The sequence below is a fragment of the Saccopteryx bilineata genome, chromosome 5, assembly GCF_036850765.1.
Source record: "Saccopteryx bilineata isolate mSacBil1 chromosome 5, mSacBil1_pri_phased_curated, whole genome shotgun sequence".
In the NCBI taxonomy this organism is placed as follows: domain Eukaryota; kingdom Metazoa; phylum Chordata; class Mammalia; order Chiroptera; family Emballonuridae; genus Saccopteryx; species Saccopteryx bilineata.
Window position 1 is genome coordinate 18,865,717 of NC_089494.1, and position 16,147 is coordinate 18,881,863.

The 16,147-nt window shown below is 56.6% G+C and overlaps 1 protein-coding gene across 12 annotated transcripts in view; it reads left to right on the top strand.

Annotated features, from left to right (window-relative positions):
• The window catches only part of TNS1 (tensin 1), a 192,508-nt gene that overhangs the window by 60,216 nt on the left and 116,145 nt on the right, over positions 1 to 16,147 (top strand). For all 12 annotated transcript variants that reach the window (XM_066233391.1, XM_066233387.1, XM_066233386.1 and 9 more), the window contains one exon: positions 9,429 to 9,470. The gene's annotated coding sequence lies outside the window, so the exon portion shown is untranslated. The remainder of the gene's footprint in view (positions 1 to 9,428; positions 9,471 to 16,147) is intronic.

Here is a 16,147-nt window from a genome sequence, read left to right on the forward strand (position 1 = left end):
CTGAAGCCGGGGGCACTACCAGAGTGGCACTTCGTTCCTAATTTGCTGGGTGTGACCTTGAGCTAAGCATGTGGCCTCTTGGAGTCCCAGCTTCTTCCGTGTGAAATGTGCGGATAGCCCCTACCTCAGAGTGGACGCTATGGAATCGGAGTGAACTTGACAGTGGTTTCCTCTGGCTGGAACAAGGGCTCTGGGGCAGTGAGGTGAGGAACAGGACAGAGAGGAGAGGCATTGTCAGGGCCGTGAGGACCATATTTGGGCACCTGGACTACACCCCGGGATGCTGGGAGCTATGGAAGGACTTAGGCAGAGGAGTGACGCCACTGACTGGCTTCCCGGCGGCCGAGCGCAGACTAGATTAGAGCGGCAGGATTGAGGGCGAGGAGATGTGTCACGGGAGCTGTTGCAGTAATCTCTGTGATGAAGGAGACGGGTTAGGGTGGCTAGGAGAGATACTCGGGCAGAGGGATGGTTCAGGCTTCCCTGGGCGGGGGCAGGAGGAGGCAAGGCCGGCATTCTGGTTTCTGGTTTAACAAACTTGGGTTGTGAGAACTGGGGGAGCAGGGTGGTTGTCAGTGGCCTACCCTTGAATTGGGGTCCCCAAGAGGAGGCAGGGTGGAGGCAGCGCTGTGACTTCAGGATGTGGACAGGTCAGTGGCCTCCCAGGCCTCTCACCCTTGTCTTGCAGCTACGGCCCAGCCCTCGTCAGACCCCTGGAGAACCCTCTTGTGTTCCCAGGGCCTGGCTCAGTGCAGGTTTGCTGAACTCCACCGCTCTCAGTCTCTTGCGTCTAGGGTTCCATCATAGGAAGTCTGGCCTGGCCTAGTGTTGAACCCCCTCCTGGAGTCACTGATTCTTTTTTTTTTTTTTTTCTGAAGCCGGAAACGGGGAGAGACAGTCAGACAGACTCCCGCATGCACCCAACCGGGATCCACCTGGCACGCCCACCATGGGGCGACGCTCTACCCACCAGGGGGTGACGCTCTGCCCACCAGGGGGCGATGCTCTGCCCCTCCGGGGCGTCGCTCTGTTGCAACCAGAGCCACTCTAGCGCCTGGGGCAGAGGCCGAGGAGCCATCCCCAGCGCCTGGGCCATCTTTGCTCCAGTGGAGCCTCGGCTGCGGGAGGGGAAGAGAGAGACAGAGAGGAAGGAGGGGGGTGGAGAAGCAGATGGGCGCTTCTCTTATGTGCCCTGGCCAGGAATTGAACCTGGGACTTCTGCACGCCAGGCCGACGCTCTACCACTGAGCCAACCGGCCAGGGCCAGGAGTCACTGATTCTGATTCTGGGAGTGGGTGAGTGTGGTCCCGGAGCTGGGCCCTTGGGGTCTTAGTTTGGGTCGGAGAGGAGGCAAATCTTCAGGGAAGGTGTTATGTAAACAGGTATGTCTCCAACATTGGTAGGTCTGGGTGCTGTTTCATGCCCTCCATCAGAAAGGCTCTGAAGGGGACCGTCTTCAGTATGTGGGGCGTGTTGGTCCCACAACCGACTCTGCTAGGCCCCCTCTGCTGTTTGTCAGCACCATCTGGCTGAAGATCACCCTGGAATGCCCCATTCCTTCACGCTCCAGAGGGACGGGCACACCTGGCTCGCCCCTGTGCAGGGCTGGGCTGCTGGCTTAGGGCTGCAGTGTGTGGCTGGAGGGCCGGCGCTGTTTGCCTGCAGAGAAGCGTCCCTGTCTGTAAAGCCTGGTCTGGAGCGTGTCACAGGACCCAGGGGCTGGCAGTGGCTGGGGCAGCCAGTGAGTGGGGTCTAAGAGGAGAGCCCCCAGACAAGAGGGAAGGTTAGGGAAGAAGGGGTCTCTGGAGCTTGGGAAAGAGGTTAATTAGTTCAGTGGCCCAAGAGGCATGTGGCCCAGGAGGGTCTCGGGGACGGGGTGGGGTTGAGGCCTGGGCTGCAATGCTCGAATTGTCTCTCTCGGTCTCTCCTGTGTCTTGTCTGCCCCTGAGTCGGAGCCTGTGCTGGGTTTGGGGAAAGGGCCGAGCCCCTCCCTCCTGCACCCTGCTGTCCCCTGGTTCTGGAGGGGACTTTGAACTGGGGTGTCCCCCCCCCCCAGCTTGAGGTGTCCCTGGGAACAGGCCCCTTCTTGCCTCCAGGAACTCGATGCACTTCCTTTCCTGATCCCGAACAGAACTCTATATAAGGGAAGGAAACAGCCAAGCAGGCCAGGAGCAAGCTCTGGTGAGGACAGGCAGTCTGGAGGGAGGGCGCAGTTCTGGGGAGGAAACAGAGCCAGGGCAGCGGCCACCTCCTCCCCAGAACCCCCGGCCCAGGGCCTGACGCTCAGCTTGGGAGGGCAGTGTCTTTGAGCCAGGCTGGGGCTCTGCCCCTTGGGTCCCTGGCTTTGTCCTGGCCCCCTCCACCTCCCCAGGGCCAAGGGCACTTTGTAACGGCCTGACTGTTGAGCACCCTCACATTCGCCTCTCACTTGGTGCCCAAGCCAACGTCTGCACCCCTTGGCTAGGCCTCCCACTCCGCCCTGGCCTACCTAGCTCACAAGGGAACAGGTCTGGGGCCTTCCTCACAGAGCCCAGTGGACTAATGTGATGCTGAGAGGCTGGACTGTCCACAGAGGAGGGGTAGCTCTTTCCTTGGTCATCGGAAAATGCAGGCCGGAGCCCTCTGGGACCACTGTCTGCATTATTCTTGATCACCATGGTGTAGCCTCAGTGACCAAGGCTCAGAAGATGGCTACGTCCTGGTCACAGGTTCCCTGAATGTTGGGCCCAAAGGGTGAGCAGTCAAAGCTGTGGGCAGGATCAACTGCTCTGTGAAGGCCAGGAAGCAAGGTTGGGGCCGCCCACCCTGGAGGTAGGGAAGTGCTTCCCTCCCATGCTGGGGGGGGGGGAGTAGAGGCTGGGGGGGTGAGTTTTGGTGCAAATGTGTATTTTGTTAGGATGCGGGTGAAGACCTCTAGGTTTTAGGGTGCCCAATGATCCTTTGTCTCTAGGCCTCAGGGCTCCTCCTCACTTTCTCTTTCCTCCTTCATTCTTAGTGTTACTTACTGCAACGTCGCCGGCTTGCCTTAAGCTCCCACCTTTCATTCCCCCGCCCCCCGCCCCGGTCTTCTCTTCCTTGGGCACCTTCAGTAGTTCCCCAGTGCCGGCAGCTAGAAGTCTTTATCTGTGCTGGGCACCCAGAGCTGCCACGGTCCAGCCTGGAGAGTCTTCATCTGTGCTGGGCACCCAGAGCTGCCACAGTCCGGCCTGGAGAGAGCCTGCAGCCTGCAGCCTGTCTTCTCTCCTCATCTCCTCAATACGTGCCCTTCGGTGCCCTCTCTTCCTGCCCGTCTCCCACTCTGTGTCCCAGCCAGACGGGGTGCTTTGACAGCTGACGTGTTCCCTCCATGCCTTGTTCATGCGATGGAGCCCGGCGGACTCATAATGTGAGCTCCGAGGTGCTGGACTGTTCACCGACGACAGGTGGCTCTTTCCTGAGTCATCAGGCAATGCAGCTGGATCTTTTTTTTTTTTTTTTTTTTTTTTTTTACAGAGACAGAGAGAGGGATAGACAGGAACGGAGAGATGAGAAGCATCAATCGTTAGTTTTTCATTGCGTGTTGCAACACCTTAGTTGTTTACTGATTGCTTTCTCATATGTGCCTTGACCGTGGGCCTTCAGCAGACTGAGTAACCCCTTGCTGGAGCCAGCGACCTTGGGCTCAAGCTGGCGACCTCAGGGTCTCGAACCTGAGTCTTCCGCATCCCAGACTGACGCTCTATCCACCGTGCCACCGCCCGGTCAGGCGCAGCTGGATCTTGAAATTCCCTTTCCCCATCTCTGCCTTTCAAAACCTGCTGAGTACCAGGCTCTGAGCAAGGCACCAGGGCTGCGTGATGAAAATGACCGTGGGCTTCCTGTCCTCATGGGGTTTAAGAGGCGCGGGTGAGGCATACAGTGACCAGTGTGAGTGATGCATCCTGGGGGCCTGCCTCAGGTGCCCCCTCCTCCATGGAGCCTGCCTAGGACTCCTGAGCACTCTCTGTGCCCTCATCTCATAGCCGCTGGCACCGCTACCACAGCGTGTGCCTCATCTGGCTGCGGAGGCAGGTGGCAGGCTGGGAAAAGTGGGTATTAGAGTCAGGCAGGCCCGGGTGGCAGTCCTGGCATGTGGCTTGGTAGCTAGCTGTGCTGTCTTGGATCTCATAGGGTGCTGAGGGGATGGCCTGAGCCCCTGGAAGATGAAGAGACAAATACCCTTCCTTGAAGGGAGGGGTCATGAGGAGTGATGGGTAATACATGCAGTGTGGGCACACGGTGAGCATGCAGAACATTCTAGCAACCACCACACTTGTACTGCGGCCATGACTACTACTTTAACTTAATTAACTCTTTTTTTTTTTTTTGGCATTTTCCTGAAGTGAGAAGTGGGGAGGCAGACAGACCCCTACATGCACCTGACCGAATCCACCCGGCACGCCCACTAGGGGGCGATGCTCTGCCCGTATGGGACCTTGCTCCTTTGCGACCAGAGCCATTCTAGCACCTGAGGTGGAGGCTATGGAGCCATCCTCAGCGCCCAGGCCAACTTTGCTCCAGTGGAGCCTTGGCTGCAGAAGGCGAAGAGAGAGATAAGAAAGGAAGGAGAGGGGGAAGGGTGGAGAAGCAGATGGTCACTTCTCCTGTGTGCCCTGGCCGGGAATCGAACCTGGGACTTTCACACATCGGGCCAACGCTCTACCACTGAGCCAAGCAGCCAGGGCTAACTTAATCACCTCTTTACAGGCCCTATCTCTAAATACAGTCATAATCTGAGGTACTGGGGGTTAGGACTTCAACATATGGATTTTTTGGCAGGGGGACATAATTCAGCTCTTAACACTAAGTGGAATAAGACAGAAGCAAAAAAGCAAATAATGTATGATCCCTTGTATTTGAGGCACCTACAATAAGCAAATTCATAGATTCAGAAAGTAGAGTCGAGCTTCCCGGGGGCTGGGGCAGAGGGGTGGGGAATTCCTATTGAATAGATGTGGGTTTCTGTCTGCTATGATGAAAAAGTTCCGGAGATGGGTAGTGGAGATGGTTGTGCAGCACTGTGAATGCTGTGAATGTCCTTAATGCCATTCAATTGTACACTTAGAAATAGCTGAGATGGCAAGTTTTGTTATGTATATTTTACCACGATAAATAAAAAAGACCAGCAGGAACGTGGGGAAGAAAGAACTTTTCCACTCAGGACTGTATGCAATGCGGGGTTCAGAGATGCAAGTGGCTCTAGTTTTGTCGGGGGGCGGGGCTGCCTTGTCTAGCTCCAGGGGCCCAGTGGGCATGGGTGTGGGGAGCCCCTCTGGAGGGCTGGGCGAGTGTAGGACTGAGACCCAAGGGTGCGAGCGTCACCATATGGAGACCAGGTCCTGCCACTTGCACAGCAGCGAGGTGACAGGGGCGGTGCGAGGCAGTGCTGGGTTTTCTCTTGCTGTGCAAAGAGCCATGAGTGGAGACCTCAGACCAAGATTTCACCTGCAGCTCGCCTTTTCCAGAGTGATTGATCAGGGGCAACTGTCATGACCTTCAAGCCTCCTTTTCTTCACCTGTGTAATAGGAAGAACATTATTGGCTCTGCGGGATTGGAGGATCACAGAGAGATCAGGCATGTGGCAGGATCAGCCCCCCTGCCTGGTGCAAAGTAGGTGCTTAACAAATGGCAGTGAAAAAAAAATTTTTTTTTCCTGAAGTTGGAAACGGGAGGCAGTCAGACAGACTCTCGCATGCGCCTGACCGGGATCCCCCGGCATGCCCACCAGGGGGCGATGCTCTGCCCATCTGGGGCATTGCTCTGTCGCAACCAGAGCCATTCTAGCGCCTGAGGCAGAGGCCATGGAGCCATCCTCAGCGCCCGGGCCAACTTCGCTCCAATGGAGCCTTGGCTGCGGGAGGGGAAGAGAGAGACAGAGAGGAAGGAGAGGGGGAGGGGTGGAGAAGCAGATGGGCGCTTCCCCTGTGTGCCTTAGCCGGGAATCAAACCCGGAACTCCTGCACGCCAGGCCAACGCTCTACCACTGAGTCAACCGGCCAGGGCCAATGGCAGTGAATTTACTGCTAGTGGTTACAGGTGCCTTGCCTCCTCAGGCCTGGAGTCTTTCCACAGGTATTAGTGTGCGCCTGTCATGAGCTGGGGCTAGTGTGGGGAACAAGACCTGTTCTCTGCCTCATGGCATTTGTGTTCTAGGGGAGAAAAGTTCAGAAGAACTTTTTTTTGTGGTTCTTCTCACCCACAAACTTCTAGGGGCTCACAAATGCCAGGCATCGGCCCTGGTCTAGGCCAGGTGGCACTCACCTCCTGCTGTACTCCCAGCTCTCTCCACCTTGCAGGCTCTGGAGCCAGATGTCTCTGCTGCACTGGCCTTGGGCAGGTCGTTAGTTACCCTTTCTGTGCCATAGTTTCTTCATCTGTGAAATGGGGTTAATGACACTTTCTACCCCATACCTTTTTTATTAAGACCAGTCTAAGGACAGGATTCAGGAGAGTAACGGTCACATGGCTGCGTTCATAAGCTTTCTGTCACTGTTGTCGTGAGTGGCTGTAGGGAAATTAGTCTTCGCAGGAGAGTCAGCACAGAGGGCAGTGAGCACAGGAGCACAGCCCCTCCCAGAGCCGGACTGCTGGGCTCGCATCCTGGCTCCTCTCAGACAGCCTGTTCACCTCTCTGTGCCTCAGTCTCCTCACCCACAAACCGGGATGCTCAGGGTTGTTGTGAGAATTGTGAGTTCATTTATGCAAAGAGCGAAGAACAGTTCCTAGCCGATAGCACGTGATTGGGAGTATTGGCTGTGCTATTTTTATTGTTATTAGGTTTTTCAGAGCTGAAAGACTGAGCACCGGGCCGCTGAGCCCCTAGTGTGTAGATGGGTTGTTGGAGGTATACCACAGAAGGAGTCTCACCTGAGGCTAACTTCCTGGGCCTGAGCCCTGCAACCCTGTGCTGCCAGCCCTGGGGACGGGGATGGATGACAGGCCTGGCACCAACAGGCCCTGCAGACACCCTGGAGTCGGCCCCCTTTGCAGAAGGAGGATTCTTGCTTGGGTCCCCACAGGGCGGTGGGAGGGCTCACCGCTGACAGCAGGAGTAGAGGGCCGTAGGGCACAGGCCACAGAGTGGCAGGGGGCCCTGGCTCTCTCCCTGCCACATTCCAGGTTCCTGAGAGGGTGGCCCGGGGCCAAGGTGCCGGAGGGAAGGAGAGAGCCTTTTAAGGAAACATTTGTCTGCTTAAAAAGAGAGAGAGAGAGAGAGAGAGAGAGAGAGAGAGAGAGAGAGAGAGAAACAAGAAACATGGAAACACACAACAGAGTCAGTGGGCCGGAGGGCAGACTGGCTGGAATGCTCCGCCGTGGGCGGAGGTGGAGAAGGCTGCTGGGGGCTCCCAAGCCTCAGGCCCTTCTGCTGGGAGTCCACAGCTGCCCCTCAGATCTAAGTCCTTAGGGAGTGACTCTGCCTTAGAGGCTATCTCTGCCTGGGGGGGGGCAGGGAAGTTACCTGGGGCCCCTTCGGTGGTGGCTGCCGAGAGGCCCTCCCACTGTCTCTGAGGACACCTGTCCATTCTGCCCCGCCTCAAAATGTATATGTCACCCCGTCAGTTCCCCAACGCCAGTCCCCAACGGAGAGTGTCAACCTACCCTCATGTAATGAAGAAAGGACTGACGCAGGGCAATGTGCGTGGATGACAGCAGGGGTGGGGGAGAGGGGGCGCTGGGGGCTGGCCTCACCCGGTGAAACCGACAGCTCCAGAGTGGGGTGTGGCGCTGTGGGGTGGGGGGAGAGAGGGCGGCGGCCACTGCTAGAAGCAGGACTCCTACCCTGAAAGTGCCTGGCAGGGGTGCTGTGTCCCCCACAGACCACAGCCACCTCCGGAACCTTCCCTTCCTCCTGCTCTGTTCTCCAGGCACCTCCCACCCAACTGCTGGCCACTGATCAGCTGTGTGACCTGGGATGAGTTGTTTAACTTCTCTGTGCCTCCTGCACCTCAACGGGAGGCATAGCAGTAGCTACCTTATTGGGCTGTTGAAAGGATTAAATGAGTTAACATGGTAAAGCCTGTCATATAGTACATAGTCAGTAAGTGTCAGATATTGTTCCTTTGTGTTTTTGGCTTCGCACGTGATTCTCCCACCAGTCCTGGATAACACTGCGTACTGGGTGACAGACACGTTGCTGGAGAATGGGCGGGCAGGGAGTCTGTAGCGTTACCGAGTCAAGAACCAGAGATGCCAACTCCTAGCCTGTCCATCCTTCCAGAGTTCAGGCCACACTGTCACGTAGGTGTTGTCCCCTTCTGGGCTGGTGTGTCAAGCCGGGGGATCCTTGAGGCCGGTCAGGCGACAGCACAGGGTTAGGTGGAGGGAGGGCCTGGCGATCGCCGACCCCAGCCAGAGCTGTGGGCTGTCACCATCACTGCTCCACAGGGGTGGCGGCTGGGGCGGGGGGTCGCCCCCTGTCCGAGGAGGCAGCCACCTCCTCTCTGGCCATCCACAGCTTGTGACCAGACGCCCTCATGCCCCAGGGACAGCCTCCCCCTTGATTCCCTCTGTGGGCCCCCCTGCCTGGTGCTCGGGTCAGGAATTTGAGCCAAGATTGAAGTATGAGCTCCAAGAAAAACGTGTCCCAGCTAGAAAAAGGGAACACATTGAGTCTCTGATAAAGGCCCCTGCTAATTGTCAGGGTCGAGGAGGTTTTGGCGGCCTGGCCTGGCCTGGCGGAGGGATGTTATCTCAGGGTAGGGGGGCACTCTCGCCCTCCCTCCGTCTGGAGGCCCCAGGGGCCACCTGCACCCCTCCATATCAGAGAAAATGATGAGGAAGGTGATAACACACTAGCTCACCATAGAGGGTGCTTTCAGCTGTCAAGGCCTTCCACGTTTATGACGGCGGCTTTCTTTGGAAGAGCTGGCAGGGGCCCTTCACCAACCTGTTTCCCACATGCTTTGGGAAACTGCCAGCCGTCTGTAGCTCTGACCTTTGGGTGAGATACCTTGGCACTGGGGGGAGAACGAAGGAGGCGACTCTTCCTTTTCTAGAGGTCTGAAGCGTGTTTGAAAAGAAGTTGCAGCAATCTTAGAAAATAAAAAAGTCCCTTTTTTAAAAAAAATTTTATTGCCTTTTTAACCCACTGTTATTAAAATTCTGGTGCACCGGCCTTCAGTCATTCAGCGTCTTTATATTTTTTACAGATTTAAAAAAAAAAATTGTGTCATACATTTCATTTTTGCCTTCTGCTGCTTCCCCTCCCCACTGAGCAATATTGCCTAAGCATTTTTCCATGTTGCCACATAATTGTCGAATGAACTCTTCAACGGGAGAGTGGCGATGTGTGTGAGTTGAGGGGAGGGGTGTCTAGCATGGAGGTGGCGGCTGTGGAATGGTCCCAGGAGGCCCTGGTTTGCTGTGGGGATGAAAGATGCTAACCTTGCCTTTCTCTGTTCCTCCACAGGTGGCTGCCCCCTGCATTCCTCCATCCAACCATGAATTGGTGGTGAGTGACGGTCTGTTCCCGACCCTGTCAGCCCCTCCTCTCCTCTTTCCCCTGCTCCCAGCTGCACTTTACTTTAGACCCAAGCATGCTGGTAGCCCCCAAGGGTGCTGGGTAATTAGGGAAGGGGAAGGAGAGGGCCTCGTTCCAAGGCTGAAGCTGGACCGGGAGGAAATGAGTCATGAGGTCCCTTCTGATGGGATGCAGGGCCTCCTGTTTCAATCCCATCAGGATTGAAGTCCTTGAAAAAACCCTTAAAAGGGCATCTTGCTTGTCTCTAGGCCTGGCCAGGTGCCTTTAGTCCTGGGGTTTAGAGGGCCAGGGGGTGGCATCTCTTGCCTGGTCCTCGGTCAGGTGCCCTTCAGGTGGCCTGTTCTACCTCCAAGCTTTTTGGCTGACCCTATTTTTCTGCTCTCCCTCCATGTCTTCCCATTCCTCCTTCCCTCCCCCAAAGGGGCTTCCAGAAAAGCATGGACGGAGCAGGGCTTCTGTCAGTGGGCTGTGGAGAGCAGCCAGCTTCAGACTGATCCCAGCTGGGCCCACTGGGAATGTTGGGAGCTTTTCCCTCCTGCCCTCTCACTGCCTTCTTACCCATCCGAGGTCGCTCCTGCCCCTCATCCACTGCTGGAGGCAGGCTGGGCCCTGGAGGCTGGGAGGCAGGGGGTCTGCCTGCCTTCAGATGTGTGTGTGTGTGCATGTGGGTGCACGTGTGTGTGTGGGGGTGTCATGGAGGGCCCCTGCGGTCGTGATTCGATCCACTGGTGCGGAGGGGCAAGTGGGGACACTGATGTGGGTGGGAGTCTGGGGAAGGGGCAAGAGTGTCCTAGGGCCCAGGCAGTTACAGGTGTCCGCGCACCGGTGGGGTGAGCTACTTAGCCTGGGTACTGGGACCTCAGGCCGCCAGGGCTCCTCGTCTCCTCCAGCACCCCTTTGCTGGCTGACAGTGGGCCTGACCTGCCCTCTTCCTAGGCATCAGTTTCCCTTTCTGTCGAAGAGATGGGCTGAATTAGATGCTTGAAAGGCCTTCTCAGTGCTGATAAATATTCCCTGCATTCAGGGTTGTTAATGGACTGAAATAAAAGTATGTGAAAGTGCTTGTGACCCTTTGGTGGCCCTGGGACCCAGAGCAGCGCCCCTGGACCCAGAGCAGCTCCCCTGGACCCAGAGCGGCGCCCCTAGACCCAGAGCAGCTCCCTTGGACCCAGAGCAGCGCCCCTGGACCCAGAGCAGCTCCCCTGGACCCAGAGCGGCGCCCCTAGACCCAGAGCAGCTCCCTTGGACCCAGAGCAGCGCCCCTGGGCCCAGAGCAGCTCCCCTGGACCCAGAGCGGCTCCCCTGGGCCCAGAGCGGCTCCCCTGGACCCAGAGCGGCTTCCCTGGACCCAGAGCGGCTCCCCTAGACCCAGAGCGGCTCCCCTGGACCCAGAGCGGCTCCCCTGGACCCAGAGCGGCGTCCCTAGACCCAGAGCAGCGCCCCTAGACCCAGAGCAGCGCCCCTGGACCCAGAGCAGCGCCCCTAGACCCAGAGCGGCACCCCTGGACCCAGAGCGGCTCCCCTAGACCCAGAGCGGCTCCCCTGGACCCAGAGCGGCGCCCCTGGACCCAGAGCAGCGCCCCTGGACCCAGAGCGGCTCCCCTGGACCCAGAGCGGCTTCCCTAGACCCAGAGCGGCTCCCCTGGACCCAGAGCGGCTACCCTAGACCCAGAGCAGCACCCCTGGACCCAGAGCGGCTCCCCTGGACCCAGAGCGGCACCCCTGGACCCAGAGCGGCTCCCCTAGACCCAGAGCGGCTACCCTAGACCCAGAGTGGCTCCCCTGGACCCAGAGCGGCGCCCCTGGACCCAGAGCAGCTACCCTAGACCCAGAGCAGTTACCCTAGACCCAGAGCGGCTACCCTAGACCCAGAGCGGCTACCCTAGACCCAGAGCAGCTACCCTAGACCCAGAGCGGCTCCCCTGGACCCAGAGCGGCTCCCCTAGACCCAGAGCGGCTACCCTAGACCCAGAGCGGCTCCCCTGGACCCAGAGCGGCTACCCTGGACCCAGAGCAGCACCCCTGGACCCAGAGCGGCTCCCCTGGACCCAGAGCGGCGCCCCTGGACCCAGAGCGGCGCCCCTGGACCCAGAGGAGTGCCCCTAGGCCCAGAGCAGCTCCCCTGGACCCAGAGCAGCTCCACTGGACCCAGAGCAGCTCTCCTGGACCCAGAGCGGCTCCCCTGGACCCAGAGCAGCTCTCCCGGACCCAGAGCGGCTCCCCTGGACCCAGAGCAGCGGCCCCGCTCTCTGCACATCGGCCCAGGCTCCACTGACTACTTCCCTCCTTCCTGGGGCTCCTCCTTCCCGGTCTCACTGGGCTCAAACCCTCCTGCGCCTCAGCTCTGCCCAGCTGTGCTGCTCCAGATGTGGGGTGTTATTTGCACAGAGCCCAGTTGGAGGTCATCTGACAACAGCGGGTGCTGCAGGGATGAGGCCAGAGTGCAGGCCTGGCTCAGAGCTGCCAATGAGAAATCTCTCCAGTATTTTGGAGGGACACCATGGAGGGCAGGCGGGAGGGGTGAGGTGGGGGGAGCAGATGTCTCGTCATTCCGACCCAACTGCCACTTTGCCCCAGGGAATAGAATGTCCTTGGCTGGTCCTGGATGGCTGGGGGGTCTGGGTTTTGGGGATGTCCAGGTAGAAGCCAGATGCCTGGCCACTGGGAGTCTTGTGAGCTTTGTTTCCATGAGGCAGGGTCAGAGGTCGAGACAAGAGAGAATAGGTTGGCATTCCAACTGGCGGGATGGCAGTTAACCCCTGAAGGGGCCCCCACCCTCTGGAGTGAGGTCATGGACTCTTCTCATCTTTGTGATGTGCCCCACCTGTGCCAAAGGCTCTGACCTTCACAGAGGTCGGGTCACCTGCCTGATGAAGTGGCTATGACACCAGACTGTTCTCCTAGAGGTTCCCCAGCTTGACTCAGAACCGCCTGTCAACAGTGGTCAAGAGCAGGGGGGTTTGATCCCCTCTCTGGAGCCCTGTCCCCTGATCCCTGGGAATGTGATCTTGGACACCTTGCTTAAGCTCTTTGGACCTCAGTTTCCCCTCTGTAGATTGGCAGTTAGTAATAATATCTACCTTGTCAGGGTTAAGGGAATAAAGGAACAAATTAACCCACTGAATTAACGTGTATTCAGAACCCTCCAATGGCAGCCCACTTCCCATGGAGTAAAAACCCGAGGTTCTTCCACTGGCTTGCAGGGCCCTACAGGACAGGTGTCCCTGCTGACCTCTCCTCTCCTTCCAGAAGCTCGCTCGCTCCCTCCCTCGCAGTCACTCTGTCCCCCTCGTAGCTGGTCTTTGAACAGACCAGGCAGAATGCTGCCTCAGGGCCTTTGCATTTGCTATTCTCTCTGCCTGGAATTACCACCCTCCCCAAAGATGCCTTCAGGGCTCTCTCTTCCCAGTTCTTACTGGAGTGTCAGCGGTTTTCTTCTCCCAACAATCCTATCTCCCTTCCCTACTTTCTTTGCCCCAGGCATGTGTCACCATCTGATAAACTATGAGTCTTATTTGCTTATCTTGTTTTAGAGGCTCTCTCCACATCAGCATGTAAATTCCTTGACAAGGAATTCGTAATCTCTTGTGTTCATTGCTGTATCCCCATTGTCTGGCTCACGTAGGTACTCTGTACATGTTTGTTGAATGACTGGAAGAGAGGAGTCCAGCCAGGTGCCTGGTGCAGATTAGCTGCTCAATAAACAGGGCTGCTGATGGGCGGTGGGGGTCTGTTGAGGGACCTGCCTCCCGCTGGAAGCTCTGTGCTGTCCCCAGGAAGTGGGAAAGTGGCCCAGGAGAAATGGAGAATGTTTGGCTACCCCCTGAGAGCACTGGACACCTGTTTCCTCACAGCGGGCAAGGCAAGTGCTCTGAGCAGGTTCACAAGAGGGAGGAAGGGCGGGCTGTATTTTTCCTTCCTTTTCCATTCTCTGCCTGCCCTTCAGCCTCTGCAGGGCTAGACTCGGGCCTCCCTTGCCCCCTCCCCCTTTGCCTCACTCAGTGTCTGTCTGTATGTCCGTCGGTCATGTTTTTTCTATGTCCCCAGTTCACCCATCTTGCTGAAATCTTACCCCCCAGGGTCAGGAACATCATCTCTGGGCACAGGATTTCGGCCCAGCCTCTGGGCTCTGTCGGCCAAACATTTCCCAGCCTGTGCCAGGCCATCCAGGGCAAAGTGGCTTAATCTTCAACTAGTGTTTTCATCTTGCTCAACAGATGTTGCCTAAGGCCTTGGGCAGAAGGGTCCTAGGGTCACCTCCCTCCTGTGGGGTCCGTGGATGGGGGCAGGATGGAGAAGGGAGAGGCCTTGTTTGCCATGGACACTCCTGGTCCTTGGAAAGAGCTGAAGCAGCTTTTCTCAGCTTCTGAAAAATAAGAATCAAAAGGAATGTCCCGAGGGTGATGGAGCGGCCCTGAGGTCGGCCGGATGTTGAGCCATTCTGCATAGGCAGCCCGGCACCCAGGGGACCTGGGCTCAGGGAGGCAGCCCGGCCCCACGGCGGCTGCTCCAAGTGTCCTTGTGCGTCGGAGGGGAGGCCGGTCCAGGTGGGGTGTCTGCAGCAGGAGGAGGTGAATGTGGAATGGGGATGCCGGCTGGTCCCTCTTATAGTGGGAATCAGCCACAGGGACGAGTTACCCCTTGCATGGGACTTTCCCGTGGCCCACCTTTATTTGGAAAGTTTTACCAAAGAACTCAATTATTCTTCACAACAATGCAGTGAGGGGAGGTGCTGGGATGACCCAACATCACAGAGGAGGCCCTGAGTCCCGAAACTGCAGAGCCATTTAGAGGGGCACTTGGGATTTTGGCTCAGCTGTCTGGTACCTCAGAACCCTTGCCCTTGTAGCCACCCATAATGACGAACGTCACTCTCACTTGTGTAGCACATGTGACCTTCAAAGCCCCTCTCCTGACACTGGGCCACCCGAGGGGAAGTCTGGTGGGCGGGAGGAACACACCGTGCAGAGGAGCAGGCGGGCCCTGCGAGGCTAGGGGACTGGTGCGCAGTCGCACAGGGCGGGGTCTGGGACTCTTCTTCCTCCCTGCGTGCCCTCAGCGCTTGTGTTGATGTCAGGGCCTGAGGATGCGATGGACTCCCCTGGCTTTCTTCTTCTAGATCGTGCCGGGCGCGTGTTCACCTGCCTAGCTGCTCTGCGTGCCAGCGGGCCTGGGATTTAGGGGAGGGTCTGCCCGTCCATCTGTCTGCCGTCCATTCTGCCAACACACATTTCCCGAGCGCCTCCCTGGGGCCAGGCACTGTTTTCAGGCTGGGCTGCTGGGCTCTTTCCTGCCAGAGCCAAGCCTTCTAGAAGGCAGGCAGGCGTGCGTCAGGGGCAGAGTCACAGGCGTGAGAGGACCTCAGAGGCCATCTAGTCAAATCTCCTTTTTCGGGTGAAGAAACAGACACCCTGCGATTTTTTAAAAAATCTATTTTTTTTTTAATTGTAAAAATACACCTAACATAAACTTGACCATCTTAGCCATTTGTGAGTGCGCCGTCGGTGGCATTCAATATACTCCCATCATCGTGTGGCCATTATGGCCCCCCGCCTCCACAGCTCTTTCCATCTTGTGAAAGGAAACACTCTGCCCCCTGCCCTGGCCCTGGCAGCCACCAGTCTGACTCTAAGTACCGCATGTCACTGACATTGCCCAGTATTTGTTCCCTTGTGACTGGCTTATTTCACTTAGCACAGTCTTCTCAAGGGTCCGTCTGTGGTGTAGCATACGTCATGTCAGAATTGCCTTCCTTTTAAAGGTGGGTGATATTCCATGGTGAGTATATACCACAGTTTGCTTCTCCATTTATCTGTCAGTGGACACTTGGGTTATTTATTTCCACATTTTAGCTGGTGCAAATAATAAGGTGATGAGCATGGATTTGTAAATATCTCTTTGAGTCTCTACTTTTAGTTCTTTTGGATAAATACCCAGAAGTGGAATTGGTGGGTCATATGGCAATTCTATTATTATTATTATTATTATTATTATTATTATTATTATTATAATTTTTGAGGAGTCATCATACTGTTTGCCATGGTGACTGTATTATTTTATTCCCACCAATAGTATACAAAGGTTCTAATTTCTCCATATTCTCACAGAAACTCTATTTTATGGGTGTCGTGGTTTTTTTTTTTTTTTGGATAGTAGCCATTCTGATGGGTGTGAGGTGGTGGCCCTGTGATTTTAAAATGGCTTTCCCAGGCCTGACCTGTGGTGGTGCAGTGGATAAAAGCGTCGACCTGGAACGCTGAGGTCACCGGTTCGAAACCCCAGGCTTGCCTGGTCAGGGCACATATGGGAGTTGATGCTTCCTGCTCCTCTCTCTGTTCTTTCTATCTCTTTCTTCTCTCTATCTCTTTCTCTCTCTGTGTCTCCTCTCTCTAAAAAAATGAATAAATAAAAATGTAAAAAATAAATTAAAAAAAATAAGTAAAGGTGATTAAAACGGCTTTCCCGAGAAGGTGCTGTGTCAGACCTGGGTGAGGAGGTGGAGGAAAGGCCGTGAGTTAGGGGTGCAGAGGAGGGTGGGACCCCTTAGCCGGCACTGTGTCTTGCTCTCCATCTTGGAGAGCTGCCAGTGATCGCTTTAGTTAGTGTGATCTCCAGGCCCTAAATGAATGTCACTTGAGGGCACCGAG